The sequence below is a fragment of the Peromyscus californicus genome, unplaced genomic scaffold, assembly GCF_007827085.1.
Source record: "Peromyscus californicus insignis strain IS unplaced genomic scaffold, ASM782708v3 Scaffold_15__1_contigs__length_86483966, whole genome shotgun sequence".
Classification (NCBI taxonomy): domain Eukaryota; kingdom Metazoa; phylum Chordata; class Mammalia; order Rodentia; family Cricetidae; genus Peromyscus; species Peromyscus californicus.
In genome coordinates this window covers 77120104-77136144 of record NW_026294447.1, presented here as the reverse complement: position 1 = coordinate 77136144, position 16041 = coordinate 77120104, and the positions used below count along the sequence as shown (strand labels likewise).

General features: G+C 35.1%; 1 protein-coding gene and 1 pseudogene across 20 annotated transcripts in view; one reads left to right on the top strand and one right to left on the bottom strand.

Moving 5' to 3' along the window:
- Gphn (gephyrin) overlaps nt 1–16041 on the top strand; it is a 416329-nt gene that overhangs the window by 127162 nt on the left and 273126 nt on the right. The gene's annotated exons all lie outside the window — the stretch shown is intronic.
- Nucleotides 175–854, bottom strand: LOC128110594 (ephrin type-A receptor 7-like; annotated as a pseudogene).

Genomic DNA, 16041 nt, shown 5'->3' with positions numbered 1-16041 from the left:
AACTATACAGCAATATTTTTAATAAATAATAAAAGAAAAATTTTTAAAGAAAATTTAAACTATCCTAAAAATGCTCCAGTACATGTATATGAATCCTGTTCACAACAAATGGGATTATCTTGTGAAAGTGAAAAAATTACAAAAAAATCCAAATAGAAAGTATGAACCTGAAAGCTACAGATATAAAACATTACAAATGGAAAAGGGGCCAGTCACTGAATCTGGAAAAAGAGCTAAGTTCTTAATAATGGAGCAGCCCTTCTTGTGTACTTTGACAGAAACTAAAGCTGTCCAATCGTCTGTATCCAGAAAGGCAAGATAGAATCCCTTTTTGGACAAAGGTTCAATCTCTCTAACCTTAGTGTTCAGCTTCCTTTTTCTTTTACCAAGATCACCTTGTGTAAAACTTTAATCTTCAGCACTGGTGTTCATTTTTACATAGAAGTTTTCTCATCTATTTCTGCCGTTGTGATAGTCTGTTTCATAACAGTACAAGGTAAAGGTTTCCTTGCAAGTTCTCAGTACTCTGAGAAGACAATTACAATTACTCAGAGTGAATTTCCATTCTATGAAACATTTGTACTTTACCTTGAAATCCGCTTAGTCCACAGCCAGTTGTTTTAGTTGGGTTTCCTGACTTGGCACACCTGGCATGTTCTTATCAGACTGTAGTTCTCATTCAAACCACTAATTTCTTCCCTCCAATTGGCTGGAGAGGGAATACCTTTTGATTCTGTTTGTTGTGCCTTATAGTCCAGTAGGGGTACTTCTTTTCCAGCTACGCTTCTGTTGTGCTACAATAGCCAGATGTAGCACAAAATAATTCACAAAGGGTACCAAGCTTGAAGAACCATGGTGCGTGAGCACATTTGATTTTTTTTTTTTTCTGCAGTTGGTTTGCAGCTTTTAAGATGCTGTTTGCTCCAAAGTGGGTTATTGTGGTTTATTATTGTGCTCCTTGCATTAATCCCCTTCTGGGTTCTAGGACTGCTGTTAACTCTTTGATTTCTCTCCCTCTCCTGTTTGTTCACACTGTGTTTTCTGCTTGAATTATATTTTTAGAATATGGCATTTAAGCGCCTTTAATCCCAGCACTCGGGAGGCAGAGGCAGGCGGATCTTTGTGAGTTCAAAGCCAGCCTGGTCTACAGAGCGAGATCCAGGAAAGGCGCAAAGCTACACAGAGAAAACCTGTCTCGAAAAACCAAAAAAAAAAAAGAATATGGCATTTAAAATTATGTTGTCTTCTTTGTAAAACATACAACTTTTGCAAATCGAGCATATATTTTAAATAGTACAAAAGGGCAGATATCCAAAGTATATGAAAGAACAGCTCATAGATTTTATTTACTTAATTTTTAGTTAGTAATCTGCATTTTACATGTACTATTTTTATAACATAGGGAGATGTCACTTGTAAGGCCTGCCGACAGTCAGGTGGGTAGCTGGGTAGAGGCATGCGGATTTAAGAGACAATGAAGAAGACAGAAAAGAGTCGAGAGGTCTGCCGGTCAATGCCGGACAGCCCCGAGTTTATTTCACAGCCAGCTTATATACGGTTTTGAAGGACAGAGGTAGAGCAATGCACAGCGCAGGCATTCAACCACTATCTATCCTGCCTTGAGTCAAGGAACGGGCAGTTTCATTTTCTATCTCAATGTACCTGTGGCTGGCATCGGCAGCCTGCATCTAGCTAGATAGTGTGTTCCTTCTTGTGGGCTAATCAGGACTTTCTCACAGCCCTTCAAGGGGACTCTGTGGGCTAATCAGAACTTTTTCACAGCCTTGGAACAAACAAGCTTGAACTCTATTGACTCAGAATAGACTTCAGATTCAAACTGGGAAACTGAGTCAGTTGTGGGCTCCCACAGTCACTAAATCATTCAACCTAATAGTTTGAAGAGTAAAAAAATGTAATTGAAATAATAACAAGTTGCTTCAGTAATATATAAGTGATTTATTTCCTGCATGTACATGATGGGCATATACAATATATATTTGTTTATTTTGTGTGTGTATATGTATGCCACAATGCACGTGTGGAGATCAGAGGACAACTTGCCAGAGTCAGTTCTCCTCTTCTACCATATGGGCTCAGAGATTGAACTCAGACTAGCAGGGTTGATGGCAAGTATCCTTACCCACTGAGGAGTCTTGCTTGCTCATACACATTTTTAATGTAAAGAAACAGAATCATGGTGAGCATGGTAGTATCTACTGTTACAGAGAGTGGTAGGCTACTCTTTAATCAGGTTTCTCTGTCTTGAAGATTCCCAGAGTGTCTGAGTAATTATGGAGGACCATTTTATCAGTTATAAAGCCATCATAAATGACTTTCAGAATATTTTTGAAAGATGATATAAATGACAACTTTTTTTGGATTAATAACTATTTCAAAGTGTTTCTATTTTCTTAAGCATTCTATATTCTATCTGCTTTTTCATCTTTTTTTGGTTTTGCTTTTTTTTTTTAATTCCAGTTCTTCAAATGGCACTAGATATTATTTAGAAGTTTCATGTTCCTAATTGCCAACTAAAATCCCCCATTTTCAGGCTGGCATTTAAATTCTTTCATCTTAACCATGGTCATCTCTAATTTTCAGGGCATATTTATCAATGTTGAAACCCCCCTGCTCCCCTCTGCCTGGTACTGGTCTCACTCTACCTTAAACACCCTTACATTTTTCTTCGATGTCCCATGTTTTAGTATTTGACCCTAAAAACAAACATAGTTTGCACAATTACCTCTGTGATCCTAGTTGTCAAGTATGACCTGCTCATCCTTGAAGTGTCCCTGCCTTTTTCCGTGACCTCTATTTCACAGATTCTGATGGCAGTTCTTCCCATTCCTTGTTTCTTACTGTGCCTTTATTTTTACCTAGTGCCTTTTCTCCTGGCTTGCTAGCAAACAGGAAAGCCACTGCTCTGTGCCTGAAGATGTTTTTATGAACACAGCCTGTTTGCTTATTACTTCTCACTTGCCCATTCTTTGTCAGTTTTTTTGTGTCTTTCTTTTCAGCTTCCTGATTTCCTGCTTCTGATGAAAGAGATGCATTGCCTTCTCTTTACTGTTATCAACTGCTTCAGAAGCAACGGGCTCTAAGATCCTGAGTGATATTTTCTAAACTGAGGTCTAAAGTGTGTATATTTACTTTGTACCTAGGAATGACTTGTGTTCTGATGGATTGTTGTTTTGCTTTCAAATTGTGTATTTAAAATATTAGTTTGAATTGAAGAGCAAACAAATAAAATCTAGACAGCATTTTCTAAGCCCATAAATGAAAAAGTATGTATAGTTCATATATCAAAAACATTTCTCACGTTTGATTTCATGCCTGTTTATTCATATTTGTTCATTTTCAGAAATTCATAATGCTGTTTAATACATTTGTAAGTAAATGCTATACACAGATATGGACTAAATATCCCCATGGTTCAGGAAAAAAAATGTATAAAGGAAGGAAGTGGCATATTTTTCAGATACTGCAAAGAAGAGCTTTCAATCACAAATTCCATATGTCTAAATATGCTGTAGGAATGAATAGGGAATATAGATATATTTAAATAAAAGAAAATTAAAATTCTTTTATTATATAGCTTTCTTTGAGAGAATATCTACATATATTCTCCAGAGAAAAGGAAATAACAACAAAAGGCTTAAAACTTCAAGAAGGAAAAAACTGTTGAGTGGGTAAAGTAGACTCATGAATCTTTTAAAACCGTATATGAAGGCTGAAACAAATGGAAGGTCATATGATTTGATATACCTTATAAGTAGAATAAATATTTAGTGCATTTGTATTTAAAACATAGAAATACAAAATTACCTAAATAGAAGTAAGTTTTCTACATGTCACTCAAAATGGTACATTGTTAATAACATGGTACACTGAAAATTGCATTTGTATGTAGCAGTATCCAGAGAACCCACTAAGAAAAATGTACAAGATAACATATTCAAAGTATTACAAATAGAGATGGAAATCTGATAAAGGCTTAAGTGAACAATAGTAAGGCAATGAAGAAACAGTATTTAAACAGAAAGTTAATAACACAACATCAATTTTAAACTTTAAGATAAAAACAATTACCTCATATAAAGAGTAATCCATATATGGCCACAATTAGAAGTAGTGTGACACAATGAACATTTTCTTAATGATTTCATTAATGAAGAAAATCATTTTAAAAACAATTATATAGGTATAAACTGAAAGGTTGGAAAAAACATATACTATATAAACATTCATTTAAGGGAAGGCAAGCCAGAATGAATACGTGGACATCTGCCCAAATTGACTTCAAAGAAATTACTGAAGTCAAAATTGACATTCTGTTATGTAGAAGGCTTAACCTAGTAGAAAAACATTGGAGTTGAAAAATTATATGCATCAAAAATGGACATAAATTATTGAAGTAAAATTAAACAATACCCTTTCTTTTTAAGCATTCACAATCATTTTACAAGACCATACCTAGTGTCACAAGACAAATCACAATCAACATTAAAAAATATACAGTGTATGTCCTTAGATCCTAATAGAATCAACATAGAACTAATAACAAAAATGAAGAAAGATGTCAACATGTGGGAATTACAAGACACTGTTTTAAATAATTCATAGATGTAAGTGTATAACTCAAAGGAAATTTTAGATAATCATAACAGCAAAATAAAAATGAAAATACAATTATAAGTTATGAAATCTGTAAGGTAAATAAAAAGGACTGAGAGGACAACTTATGAGTTTTGTTTTATCTATGCTGGTATGTATTTGCCATGGGTAAGAATATTTTTGTTTGAGACAAAGTCTCACTAAGTTATCAAGGGTAGCTTTATACTGGAGATCCTCCTGACTCAGCCATTCTAGTAGCTGGGATGTCTGGCCTGTGCCACTCACTCACCTAGCTTTGTGAGGACGATCTATAATCCTAAATGCTTACATGAAAAAAGAAGAAATAGGCTGGAGAGATGTCACAACAGTTCATAGAATGTACCACTCTTGCAAAGACCTGGATTTGGTTCAAAGCACTCACATGGTAGTCAACAACCATATATATTTCTAGCTCCATATATATAACTCTATACATAGAACTCTAGTAGATCTGCAACTTCTTTTAGCTTCCTCAGGCACCAGGTAAACACGTGATCCACGTACATAATGCAGGCAAAGCACTCATGCACTTAAAAAAAAAATCTTTCTTAAAAAATAAGTTCTCATCAGTAGCCCAAGTTCCTCTCTGGAAACCATAAAAATAGTGAACAAAATACATTCAAAGAAGTGGGGCAGTGGTGGTGCACGCCTTTAATCCCAGCACTCCGGAGGCAGAAGCAGGAGGATCTCTGTGAGTTCGAGACTAGCCTGGTCTACAGAGTGAGTTCCAGGAAGGACTCCAAAGCTACACAGAGAAACCCTGTCTCAAAAAGACAAACAAAGAAAGCAGAAGGGAGTAATGAGTTAAAAACTGAAAACAGTAGAGAAGTAGCCATGAAATAAATGCTTGTTTCTTAAAAATCTTGCTAGCATTGATGGCAAAGATAGACAGAAAAGGCACAATTACCATTCTCAAGAATAAAATAAGGATTAGCGAAACAGAATTGTAGATGCAGCCAACCGTCTTACTAAATAAAAACACAGATCCAATGCAAAGAAGAAAGCCAAGAGGTCAGAGCTAAGAGCAAAAACCTTACCCTTCCTCCTGCAATGGTCCTACCTCTCCGAAAGAGAGCTACTTCCTGTGTTAAAGTCTTTATATAGACTTTCTGTTCTGCCTTCTCATTGGTTTGTAAACCCAACCACATGACTGCCTTGTCACTGCCTGTCTGTACAGACATCCAGGTCTTCTATGGTTGGTATTGAGATTAAAGGCGTGTATATCCAATGCTGGCTGTATCCCTGAACACACAGAGACTTACCTAGCTCTGCCTACCAAGTGCTGGGATTACAAGCATACGCCGACACCGCCCAGCTTTCCTATGGCTTGCTAATAGCTCTGAACCCCGGGCAACTTTATTTATTAACATACAAATAACATTTTAATACAAATAAAATATCACCATACAGAATCTTATTCTTTTAAATTCACAAATAGAGAACTATGAAGGTGATAGTTTGTACTCCTTGGGTGCTGAAGAAATAAAATTATTGACGAAAAAGTTGAGCATGATAGCACATCTAAAATGCAGTGTTCATAAAGCAAATTCAGAAAAATCATTAACTTGAGACCAGCCTGTGCGACATAGTTAAGATCTAACCTGACTTGTGCTTCATAGAAAGAAACTGTCTTCAGAAATCTTAAACCAAAACAAACAAACAAAAAAAGAAATCTTTATCCCCAGATCATTGTATTAGACACTTTAACAGAAGTATTAGGGTAATCGTCATTAATTTTTATCTCTTCCCTCATAATTAGGGAATGTATCATTTTGTCTTTACTACTATAATGAAATACTTGATGTAAGCCACATTATATATTTAAAAAAAACCAATAAACTGGCAGTTCGTAGGTTGGAAAATATTACACCTATATTAGTCTGAGTTTCTTGAAGATGCCATAATTGATGGTTCATGCTATTGCTTGAGTCTCTTATGAGGAAGCAATCTTATGTCAATAAGAAGCCAAAGGACAATTCAAGGTTTGGATTCTTTTTTTTTTTTACAATTTATATATTTATTATGTACACAGTGTTCTGCCTGCATGTATGCCTGTATGCCAGAAGAGGGCACCAAATCTCATTACAGATGATTGTGAGCCACCATGTGGTTGCTGGGAATTGAACTCAGGACCTCTGGAAGAGATGCCAGTGCTTTTAACCTCTGAGCTATCTCTCCAGCCCATGAATGTGTTCTTATAACTTACTTTCATGAAAAATAATTCACTATCCCCTAATAACTACTTTTATAAACAATCATATACAGATTTTTTTACTGAGCACAATTTTTTTCATAATATATATTTTGATCATATTCTTCTGAGATCCTCCCCACCTCCCTGTGTACCCAACTTTATATACTATCTCCCTACCTTCACTCTCCTCAACAAAAAATAAAAACCAATAAAATAAAAAATAACAAAGCAAAAAGTGAATGTGAACACAAACATACAACCATGGAGTCTGTTTGTGTTGGTCAATACCACCTGGGCATGGGACCTACCCTGGAATGTGGTTGATATAACCAGTAACACTCCTTTGGAGAAAACTTTTTTTTTTTCTTTCCTAGCAGGTATCAATTAGAAATAGTTTCCTGGTTATGGGTGGAACTTTGTTCATTTATCCCTTCCTGTGATGAGATTTTGTCTGGTGTGAACTTTTATAGGTATTGTGTGTGCTATCATTGTCTTTTTGAGTTGATGAGTTTTTCCCTGTTACCTTGGAGTCATCACTCTCTAGCTCTTAAAATCTTTCCACCTCTTCTTCCTCATAAATCCCTGAGCCTTGAGTGGAGGAATTTAGTAAAGACATCCCATTTAGGCTTGAATGCTTCAGAGTCTCTCATTCTCTGCATAATATCAAGTTGTAGGTCTCTGTGTTAATCACCATCTACTGCAAGAAGAAGCTTCTCTGGTGAGGGTTGAGTAATACACTGACCTATTGGTTTAGCAGTGTGACATCAGGGGTCATTTTATTGCTATGTTCATTTAACAGAATAATAATAGTAGATTTTTTTTTCTAGTGCCCATGACCATTCTAATCCCCGTAGAACTATTTTAATCCCTTTTATGGCCAGCACATTGTATTACCTAATGATTATCCCCAGTACCCTACATCTTTTATGTTCACATCACCATCTCCAAATCACCATACTGAAGAGCAAGCCTCCAGCATATGAACCCATTTGAAACACCCTCAAATCATATCAGAGAGATAGCAAGAGAAAATATTTCTCATTCCATTTTATGAAACTGGTATATTCCTGATACATAAGCCACAGAAACAAAGTTAAAACAAAGAAAGTAGCAGACCACTCCTATCTCTCATTAACTTAAATTTGTTATTAAAAGATTATTAATGAAAGCTAACAATGTATGAAAATATTTATACATCTTGACCAGTTAAGATTTGAAATATGCTAAACTAGCTTTAGAAAATAACTGTATAATCTGCCATATAAGCAAGCCTAAAACTGACAAAATTTATTCACAGAATTTTTGAAGAAAGGGTATTTGATGTAATCCCAAACCCTTTCATGATGAGAACTCTCTGCAAAGTAGGAATAAAGATGAATTTCTTTTCCTATTAAGAGAGTACAGAGAGAAAAAGAGGAAGAAGACAAACCACAAAACTCGAAGGTAACATTTGATAGTGAAAGGATGAATATTTTTACCCTATGGTTAGGAGTAAAAGAAGCCTTTATTCTCTTACTGTCTTTATTCGGTTCAGTACTGGAAACTCTAAATAGCATGGTAAGGCAAGAAGAGTTAAAAGCCTGACATATTGCAAATTAAGAAGAAAAGCAATCCCTGTTTGCATATTACTCGACTGTGTATACATAAAAGTGTACTAAGAAGTAATTTTAGTTCATTTGTGAAATACAACACCAGAGGAAAAAAGAAATTATCTTTCATTTACTTCCAACAACAAATGTTGAAATCTGATATTTAGAGCAGCACAACATACAATTTCTCCAGAGAAAATAAAATGCCTTGATATTTACTTAAGATTGCATGCCTTTAATCCCAGCACTCGGGCGGGGCGGGGGGGGGGGGGGGCCAGCCTGGTCTACAGAAGCAAGTTCTAGACCAGCCAAGGCTGTACAGAGAGACTATGTCTTGAAAACAAACAAAAAGATTACACATATGCTGAAAACCACAAAATGCTAAATACATAACATATTTAAAGAAATGGAGAGATAATAGGGGCAGGAGAGATGACTCAGTCATTAACAGCACATATGGTTCTTGCAGAGGACCCAGATTCAGTTCCCAGCTTTCATGTGGTGATTTTATCATCTATAATCTGTAGCTTCAGTTGCAGAGAATCTGATGTCTCTTCTGGCCTCTGTGCACAACAATAAAGCACATCGTACACAGTCATACATGCAAAACACTCAGTCACATAAAATAAAAATAAATACATATAAAAAATGGGAAACATATACCACATCCAGAGATGGAAAGATTCAACATAGTAATGTTAATTTTCCAAAAATTTTAACCTATAATTTTCACATATTTCCTTTTGAATTTTTAATAAGTTTTTAAAATTATATGAATTTGTTGTAAAATTATATGTAAAGGGATAGAACCTTTGGGAAAAATTAACTGAACTGACTAACTTTACTTAATTATATAAACAGTAAGTACAGTATTCAAAATTATAAAGTTAAAAAAAACTAGACATGTAGATCAACGAGCAGAATAGAGAATCCATGAAGAAACTTACACTATGTTCAGTTCATTTTTAATGAGCTTCATTTGTAATACACAGGACAAACTGAGATTTATTTGATGTATACTAGACCAAAACTATTAAAACTACACTTTTGATCTATAAGCTAAAACTAATAACTATGATCTTAATTTTTGATGCATCAAATTCAGCCAAGTGTTTTGAGCTTGGAGAAATGACTTAGCACTTCTGAATGCTTGATGCTCTTGCAGAGGACCTGAGTTCAGTTCCCAGCCCCAATGTCGGTTGGCCTACTACAACCTGTAACTGTAGTTCCAGGGGTTCATTGACCTCTTCTGGCCTCCATAGGCACATGTCACACACACACACACAGACACACACATGTATGAACACTAATAAAAATAAAATTTTTAAATGTGTTTTTAATAATAAGTGATGCTTGCATGAAATTAGAGAACCATGAGAAGGAAAAAAAAAAGGTGTGGAGGTAGTGAGAGGGGGCAATAGGATACATAGGACATCAAAATGGAAATGAAGCTACTGGAGGTAGGATACAAGGGGTCAGAGGGATAGGATAGCATATTTAGAGAGAATCAACAAAAACAATGTTTAAAAATACTATGATGAAACCTAACACTTTGTATAATAATTTTTAAAAAATTCTTAAAAATTAAAAAGAGAAGGCATCATTGGATAACCATAGCCAGCAATGTAAAACACAACCTTTACTCTAACTTTAAACTTTACAACAAAATGAACTCAAAATATACAATTGAGTTAAAAATAAAACTATAAAAAGTATCATCCAGACCATTAACACCTAGGTCTAAATGGAATGTTCTTGGACTCAGCAACCAAAGTATCCACACATTGAAATTCTTCTTTATTGAAAAGCATCCACAATTAAATTCTTTTCTACAAAGAACCTGTGAGACAGTACAAAGATAGGATGCACCTATAAAGAAATTATTTGTAACCACATGTTAGTAAAGGGTTTTAATCAGAATAAAGAAACTCTTAAACTCTGAATTAACAAAATATTTAGAAAATGGTCAAAAGACATAGAGAGAGATTTTATTTAAGACAATAGACATAATGACAAACACATGAAAAGTTATTGAATTTCATTAGCTGTTAAGTGAATACAAATCAAAATAACAATGCAATTTCATTACACACTTGGGAAATGAATGTCATAAAATGATAGCACTTCCTACTGGAGGGGATGTAGATAAACCAGAAACCCAGACATTGTTAGAATATAGAATTGTGGAGCTACTCTTTAAATGATGGATCATTTCCTTAAAAAGTCATTATGCTCTGACCTATCACGTTGCATTATCTATTTAGCATTCATCCCAAGGAATGAAACCCTATCTCATACATAAATTGTATGTGATTATTCCAGTGGCTTTCTTTGCAAAAACTCAAAACAGGAAAGTAATGCTCTTTAGTAGGTGAATAACTAAACAAAGGGTTTTTATATTCATATTTTGAAATAATATTGACATATCCAAAGTAGAAATAATGAACTACAGATGAATTGATTTTAAGATCAAGCTGAATGGGTGGTGCGGAAGAGCCTGCTTTCAAAGATTATGTTTGAAATCCTTAAAATGACCAAAGTCTAGTCTTGGAGATAGAAATAGGAACAAAGGTTGCTGTGTATGTAAATGTATAGCACAAATGCCTGGAGAGATGGATAAGTGGTTAAGAGCATGAATTGGTCTTGCAGAAGACCCGTGTTTGTTTCCCAACACCCACATTGCACTTCTTGCAACCATTTTTACCTCCAGCTCCATGGAACTCAGTGGCCTCTTCTGCATCCTTATACATATAACACAAACACATAATTGTTTTTAAAACCATTTTTAAAATAGCATGACAAATATTTTTTATGTAACTCTTACATATCTTGACTGTGGTTGTGATTACACCAATCTAATATAGAAGTAAACACAAATTTATATAAAAATCAGTGTGGTCTAAATAAGGTTGGAAGAGTATATCATTATTTACTTTTGCTTGTAATTATCTATTAGAGTTATACAAATTATTTATACTAGGTGAAAGGTGTATATGTGGTATCTCTATTTTTTATAATTACCTGAATATTTGCAACTACCTAAAATTATTTTTAATACTTAACCTGAAATTTATATAACCATACTTTAAATTTATATACAATTTGAGAAACAAAAATCTTTATGTCAATAAGTTTACATTTAGAAATGTCATTTGTCTGTTAGTAAAGCTATTTAATTTTTCTCATAGTTCTTTGCAATTTCTTTTATAGATGTTTTTAGTCGTCAATTATTGCTTCCCACAATAAATGGCATATATCTCTCAATATTTTATGTATATGCACAGATTTTTTTCTCTAACTTATATTCTATTTTTATTTTAATATAATAGAAGTATAAGATAATTTAAAAATGAATTATTAGTAAATTTTTTAAGCAAATGCAACATGTGGAACTCTCAAACTATTCATTCCTCAACAACGCAATCATAATTGATATAAATTATTTAAAAAGAATTATTTCAAGTATATACTTATTGCTTTAAGAGTTTATTGCAAAATAATAAATATATTCATGTAAAGAAACTATATATAAAGTAAAACAGACTCTGTAACACTTAAACTACAGCTTAATCCTTCATTCACCCTGATTCAATCTAATGGACACTTTTCTCTGGGAAGTGTGACCTAGAGTATGGGAATTTCTCTCCATTTAAAGGTTATTTATTTCTCTAAGACATTCTTCCATCGTTTCTTGTATCTTCAACTCCATCTTGTGGAGGCTAAATATCTGATCAGTGTGATAATAAAAGAAAGTTTCCTTTCCTCTCTATATCCCTCACTCATAGGATTAGAGCCCTGGTTTAGATACAGTAATGCTAGAATTCTGTGGCCCCAATCACACCTAAAACAGCTTTTTCACAGGACAAGAGCATGAAGATACTAAAGATTAGCCCAGAAGACTAAGAACTACTGTCCCTACTTAGTATTTTGGACAGAAGAAAGAGGTCTTTGTCCAGACAGAGAATCCAGTCCATAACTACAGCTTGCTCCAAAGGCCTTTACAAGGAACTGATATCTTGCATGTGGGGAAAATCAAGTCTAAGCATACTCTCTGAAACAATGGTGGTTTGGGTGGTAATCAAACAAGAGGATGTTGATTTTCACTTTATTAAGAACAAGAAATTAAACCAGCCAGCTTACCAGAAAGAACCTGAAGTAGAAGTGACTAAAAAGAATCCCCATGGAGTCAGAACAAAAACCTGTTGACAGGTGAGGGTTAGAGAGGTTGTACAAAGACAAGAAATAAAGGCAACTCTACCAATCTTCCCATGTTGACCTGTGTACATCCCTCAGCTGACCCCCACACCCTTCAACAAGTTAGATATCAGAAACTTTATCATAAGTAGAAGTAAACTTTACTAAATTTGCCTAGTGAATTCAATAAGCAAACAAGGAACAACCACAAAAAGCCTTGGAGATGGGGAAGTAGAATCAATATCCATATTTGCTTCAGTGTATTATATGAACTATGTAGTCTTCAACAAAAAGTGTTATACATTGATGAGTGGAAGAATGTGGCACAAACACAGGGGGAAAAGTAGGAAAATGAAATTGCCTGTGGCAGCCTATCTAAATACATTCAGAAGAAACCAATAGGAAATAGTGTTGAAAAATCAACCTCTTATGATCACATCCCATCAAATGGTATGTGAGTCTGAATTCTCAAGAGACACAGAAGCAATAGGAGATACACAGGTACATAAAAGGAGATTTCTTTTGAGAAGGGACTCATGATAATGAAGTTCATCACATGACATACAATCTGCAAACTAGATAGTGAAAGACAGATAAATAAATCCATCAATCTAAGGCCAAAAGTCTAAGAACAATAGAGCTGATGACATAACTCCCACGCTAAGGCCAAATGTTTGAAAACCAGTGGTTGCTGCTTTAAGTTACAAGTTCCATGGTCTCAAACTCAAATGTCTAAATGGAGAAGATTAATGTCCAAGCGTGAGGGCCATTGGACAAGAGAGTTTTTAAATAATTATGTGCTTGATCTCCTAGAGGATATCATTTTAAAAGATATTTTTAATTTGAAAAATCAAATTCACTACTGAAGTTGAAAGTATAACTGGAATAGAAGGTTCAACAACAGGATTCAACAAATTTGTATTAGAAGGAGGAAAAATGTCAGTGAAATAAAGGGATATAAATAGGAAAGGAAAAAAAGTGCAAGTATCTTCATTTGCAGATGGTATTATTATGTATATGAGTTCATAAGACTCCACCAGAAAACTCTTAGTACTGATAAACATGATTAGTAGAATAAGATTACAAAATTAGCATGGTAGCCTTCCTACATACCAAGAACAAACATGCTAAGATAGAAATCAAGGCAAATAACCATCAGAATGGCAGTTATTAAGCTAAGTAATGGGGCCAGTGGGATGGCTCAGAAGGGAAAGATACTTTCTAATGAAGCTTGACTTTAAAAAGCCTGATGTGGTGGTGCAAATTTGTATTCTCAGCACTCAACACTCAGGAGAATTGACCAGAACGTAGCTGGCTGACTGCAATACTCTGCAAAAGCCTCAACCTGGTACAACAAGAGAACTATGTCCTGAAAGTTGTTCATTGACAGGCACCATAACATAGGTATGCTCTACACATGTACAAGTGTGTATGCATATGTATGCATGCATACACACTCCTAATTTTTTTTAAATAAACCTTGCAAGAAAACAGTAACAAATTCTAGCAAGGATATGAACAAATGGAAATGTCTATGAATTGTTGGTGGGAATGGAGATGTAAACTAAAGCAGCCACTTAAGTTAGTGTGGGGTTTTATAAAAAAATGAAGATAAAACTTTCATATGACCTAGCTATGCACTCCTGGATATTTACAAGAAGGGGGAAGGTAAGAAAGGAGATTGGGAATTGAGGGACAATATACTGAGCATGTATGAAAAGAAAAATAAATCACAATAATAAAAGAAATAGATCATTATCAGCATGAGTGAAAGCTTTCTGTACCCCATTACTAGTTACTACTCCTTACCTCATCCAAAAGGATTTACTGTTCTCAGGTCAACACCATGAATTATCTTTATCCTTTTGGGCTTTATATCCACCGAATGAGTGCTATCTTTTCATTAGTATAGAACAATTTGATTATCCATTCTATTGTTGGAAAACACTTAAGTTGTTTTGAACTATATGCTAATGTGAATAATCTAACAATAAGTAGTCTTACATGTCTATTGATGTACGTATGTACATTCCCATTAGATTTGCGCCTAGTGAACAGAATAAATAAGACCCAGAAATACTAAATTAGAGAATATGCAAATGTGTCAGCAGAATTTTCCTTTACCAACAGATGCTCCCAAATAAACACACTGAGGCTTATATTAATTACAAATGCTCAGCCAATAGCTCAGGCTTGATACCAGCTAACGCTGACATTTTAAATTAACCCATATTTCTTATCTATGCTTCGCGACGTGGCTTGGTACCTTTTCTCAGTATGACGTGCCTATCTTGCTTCTCTCTGAGTCTGCTTGTGACTCCTCTGATTCTGCCTTTCTTCTTCCCATCATTCTCACTTTGGCTTTCCCACCTAACTTTATCCTATTCAGCTATTGGCCAGTCAGCTTGTTTATTAAACCAGTCACAGTGGCATATATTCATACAATGTAAAGGAATATTCCACACAAATGAATTTTACTTACTAGAACCTGAATTTTCCCAGGTGAATAGAGCAATTTGCATTCTCTTAAACCTTTTCTGAGAATTTTAGTTTGCTTTACATTATAACAGTAGTGAGTAAGCCTGTTGAGTAACATTGTATATATTCTTCTTGGCCATTTGCATATCCCTGTAGCTAGAGTTTTCCTGCCTGGCCCACAGTCAGGACAAATCTCTCTCACCTGCCAGTCCCACAGCTGCTCAGACCCAACCAAGTAAACACAGAGACTTATATTGGTTACAAACTGTATGGCTGTGGCAGGCTTCTTGCTAACTGTTCTTACAGCTTAAATTAATCCATTTCCATTCACCTATACCTTGCCACGTGGCTTGTGGCTTACCGGCATCTTCACATGCTGTTTCTCATCATGGTGGCTGGCAGTGTCTCTCTGACTCAGCCTTCCACTTCCCAGCTTTATTCTCCTCCTTGTCCCGCCTATACTTCCTGCCTAGCCAATGGCCAATCAGTGTTTTATTTATTGACCAATCAGAGCAACACATTTGCCATACAGAACATCCCACAGCACTTCCCCCATTTTTTTTTCAAAAAGGAAGGTTTTAACCTTAAAGTAAAATTACATATAACTTGGGAATTTGGGAGTAGCTTCTCTTACTACTTCCTGCTGGAGGGGGGCGCTGTATCTTATGGGGACACAAAGAAAATTTTAGGATCATGGAGTAGTCCGTGAGGCTGTATCGTTTGAGCCAGTTGCCTTGAAAACATTCTGGATGTTGGATCATCTGGGCCATGGTGTCATCGGAGACCTTTCAGGGGGTCTTGGCTGGTCAAACCTGATGTATCTTAATCTGGAACAAATCCATAGCCTCTGGCTTTCTGTGGGAACAAAAGCAGAGACTCTTTTCCAAAGTAACATATCCTTATATCTAAATTTTGAAGTGAAGGTACCTTTAA